The following is a 4780-nucleotide window of genomic DNA, read 5'->3' as shown; positions in this document are numbered from 1 at the left end:
GCATCACAATTATTGTACTGTTGAACAGTCTTCAAAATAGTCAAACCAGATTTTTGGCTTTGGTCCATTGTAACTTCCCTATTTAATCTTTTTTTTGAAAGCGTTGTTTTCTATTTAATCTGATTTATGAGATGTGATAACAACACTCTCTTTTGAACAGTCTCTCAAACACTCATTTAACGATTAGTTAAAATTTATGTGGTTCCACTAAATTAGTGGGTTCTATTGCCAAAGTTGTGGGACTCACGTGTATTTTAACCAATCATAAAATAAGTATTTGAATGAATGTATAAAAGTGTGGTGCTAGGGTTCACCTAGGGTACACCAGTTTTTCTATTGAGTAAAGTTACATGAGTAATGATATATACACACCTCATTTTTTAAACACATCATTTTCACCTCTTTTTGTTTCTATCTCTCTCATCTTATCATCTATCACATCTCATACTTTCTCCCTCTTACTTTTTCTTTTCTTCCTATCTCTCTCTTCATTCCACCTCCACTACAAAAAAAACGTTATTTAGTGGGGTTTTTTTTGCACTTAGCGGGGGTTTTCAACCCCCGCGAGTTACTTAGCAGGGGTTTTGAAAAATCCCGAAGTTACACTCGCCACAAATTATTAGCGGCGTTTTTTAGCAAACCCTGGTACCTGCATATGGATTTAGCGGCGGTTTTTAGCGGGGGTTTTAAACCTCCCTTATCCGCAAGCTTTTTTTAACGGGAGTTTTCAACCTCCCTTAATTGCAAGAAATTATTTACAGCTTTAAACCTCCCTTGGCTACTAGAGTTTATTCTAGGGACATTTTTAACCTCATTTAATTGTTGAGTTTACTTATTAACCATTTAAAGAGGTTTTCTAAACATCCTAACTAGTCTTCATTTTTTCAGAAGTAAAGAATGAGTAAACAAAAAAGTCTGGTATATTGGTGAAACAATAGTGAAACATGACCATACAGACAAATACAAGCAGAATAAATTGCAAAGGAAATTCAGTAGAGGCAGACCTCTGGAACGTAAAGCATCAAAAAGTTGTTGGCGCATACTGATAATACGATCAGCCATTCCCTTCAACTCAATAGTCCACTCATTGTACAAATCCCTGACAAAGAAGCAAAACAGTTGAGAAACTTTAACAAAGGCTCAAAGAGGATAATATCACATAGCAAAAGATTATATAGTAGCATCTCCTGGCAGTTAAATATATACACTTAAGAAATATATGAACTCAACCAGTAAAATCATCTCAGTCAAGGACAATGTTCACTTAGAGGTACAAAGACCTTAATCAACTTGAAAAATATCAAATACAAAAGCATTTGAAGATACTAGATCATTCATTCTAGAAGTTTTTACAGAACAAATGAACAAAAGAATTCGCTACAAATTTGTATGCTGACTTTATCCTATAAGTTCTCAAAGCCAACTCCAAGAATCAGGAGTGTGTTCATGCAGGTTACGCATTCTAACATATGAGCTAATAGTTCACCTTCCCATTATAAAATGGTTCAGAGGAATTGAGAGAAGGAAAGGAACTTGAAGAGAAACCAAGGGGAAATGGATATCAGATTATATATTGAATGAACATTGTTATCTTGAATATACACTATGAAGATTTATATACAAAGATCAGAAAGTCTAACTAACTAAGTACAACTAAGCAATCTAGCTGAATACACAACAAACTAACTAACTGCATAACTTAGCTAGTTTAAATTATGTGCTTAATATCCCCCGAAAGCTGAAGTGTGCTTATATCATGTGCAGGTTTATAACTAACTGCATAACTTAGCTAGTTTTTAGCATATTGCAGTACCAAAATCAACTCCCTTTGGCTTATTATGAAAGGTTCAATGGCCTGTATAGGGGCCTCTTGCGGTCTCTGGTGATTTCACTTTGCACATATGCTTAAGTCTCACTTCGACAATGATCGTACATTAACCATGCTTCAAGCCAAAGTTTTATTTCACTTACAATCCTGGGGACTAGGAGTCTTGGATATAACATACCTTGACAAGTTATTTTCAAGTCTTTTCTCCACTATGACCAACACATGTTGGTAAAAATCATTCCTCTGTAATCTACATGCCATGTAAATCAGTCATTATAATATCAAAATTTAGTAGAAGCTTCAAGACAAATATATTTGACCATTAAGTGACAAAAAGAATAAGATAACTGAACCCAACATTTCTATATACCATTCCAATGTATTATGCAGGTTAAGGTCAATAGGTCATCCAAAAAATATATCATATAATTCTAAAGTTTATTTCTGCTGAAGAAAAACACTGAATCATCACAGAAACTAATTATCCTGATTACAACTTTCCTATCTCCACAGATATCTCATGTTATTTATTTTACAAACAAAACAATTGAAGTTCATAGACAATCATTACCGGGCGCAAAGGAAGGCCTGCAGGACTATTCAAAGACCAACACAACAAATTGCTTTCATCTTATATCTCAAACAAGTTTAAAACAATTCCTACACAATCATAAGTGACTTCACCTAACAACCTCAATTTTTTATAATCAGTACTTGGTATGTTATTTTTTTATTTTTATCCTAGAGTTCAAGCCTTGTTACATTTTCTTATAAACAAGAACTGAACTTCAACTCAGGGTATGTGAAGTCAAACTTGAAAGACTTCTGAATGAAGGTATTTATGGAGATGTAATAAAAGAAATCCATGAGCATTGAACTAAGTTACTAACATTTCAAACTTTTAAGGAAATTAACACTTGACAATCATAGTGTGTGTTTGGCTCGGCGTTAGTAGAATTGGATCTGGCCAGAATTGGATCTGATATGAATTGGATCTGGTAGCAGGTATTTTTTTTTTCGTTTTGTTTAAATAAAAAGACTTGTCGAAATAAAGACTCAACCTAATCGCGATTAACAGCGATTAATATACAATACTATTACAATCCTGCTGTAACTAAAAGCATCGTCACGAGCATCCTCCAGTGACGGCAAGGTTTACAAGTTTTCAGAAAGCATAATTAGTTCGAAATATTAAACAAGTGACAGAAAGGAATAGTTAGCCCTGGATGGCCGCCTCTAGACCTCTACAACCGACTACTCCATGGGATTCCCAACTACGGAGAACCACACGAAAGTAACGTGTCGGAGACTACCCTGTCCCAAAAGTACACAAGACGAATCAGAGCTATGACTCTAACAACCAACTCAAGACTCTAACCACCCATATCCCACACTACTTTCATCGACCCTTCCTCGATCAGGCCTGAAGTCCGGGTCCTCGTCGAAAGCTTCAGTAATAGTCATTACGCTCCTGGTCCTCCTCGAGTGATGAGTCATCACGAATCGGCTGACGGACGCCTGGCAGCAGGCCGACCGCCCAAACACAAACATACAAACAAAGCCAAGGCGCTAGGGTCAACTTACAGAATACAATAGATATACAACCAACATGCGATAAAGGGGGTATATATATGTTGTATATATACATATAAGTTATGTGTTGCCTACCCTAAGGTATATACATGACATGTTATCAAATCTCTTACACAATTCAATCATCAAACACATAACGATGTTTATCAACATCAAATCATCAAGTCTCAACAATTATAGTTAGAGTGCATGATATGTCGTACAACGGTAATCATAATAAGATGCATGGTGTGCCAATGCAGAATATGCTGACACAAACCCGAATAACGTCACTCTGCTTGGCGACGGGACAAACCAATGGTATTGCCACTTAAAGGCTGGGCACCTCGAGACGGTCGTAACACTGGCCTCGTGTTTAACCATTTCTGCTCGGGCGTCACTTATCACCTTTGGCTATAGTCAAGACGGTACAAACTCTACATGGTTCGACCATTTCTGCTTGCTATGCCGGACATCAACAGGCACGATACAACTCTACATGGATGATCGTTACCTCCTGTTGTGCCAGGTATAATCAGGACCGATTCAACTCTACACGGCTGATCGTTGCTTCCTGCTATACCGAAGTACTCCACTTGGCACTTCATCGCGTGTATGCATGGGTGCAATATGGTTAGCTAAACAACGATTCGTCCTCACAGGTAAAATTGGTTCATTGACCAAAGGCTTCTACAACGAGAACCCTAGGCTATAGTCAAGTCGGTTGTGACCCTACGGGTTTAACCATTCTGCTTGCTACGCCAGACATCAACAGGCACGATACAACTCTACACGGCTGACCGTCACTACCTGTTGTGCCAAGTGTACTCTACTAGGTACCTTACTAATGCCCAGACCCTTGGCTAAAGCCCGTCTTCAAATTCTTTTCCATAAAAATGAGTTCCCTTAAAACAATATTTCTTTTATTAGGTAAAGTGTTCCATCGTGAGTTAATCCATTATGTCGTTAATTCCAAAGTTCAGTTTTCATTTCCAACACCTTTCAAAATAAAGTTCCCAAAGCTAGGATCACCGACCCATTCCCGTTTTCCAAACTCACTTTCATTCCTAAGTCTTTTCCGTTGAATCATCGTCATTAATTAAAAACATTATATTCTTAGTAAGTATATTATGGATTTATTTACATAAAACAGATTATGATTATTTTCGGTCCAAAACTCTATAAGTTCAAAGTTCCCATCAAACCCAAACAACTCTCCGAGAAAACACTAGATCCCCTAAAACAATGAAGGTTCGAACCTTGGTCCGACCTAACAAACGTTCCCAAAACAAACCCGTCCTTGTCATGACGAAGGTAAGTGTATTCTACACTCCCAAAAGTGGTATCAAAATACACGAATATAGTCAGCACAATTTAATC

This window comes from Lotus japonicus, chromosome 2, assembly GCF_012489685.1.
Source record: "Lotus japonicus ecotype B-129 chromosome 2, LjGifu_v1.2".
NCBI lineage: Eukaryota > Viridiplantae > Streptophyta > Magnoliopsida > Fabales > Fabaceae > Lotus > Lotus japonicus.
The sequence above is the reverse complement of the archived record's forward strand: the minus strand, read 5'-3'. Positions refer to the sequence as shown.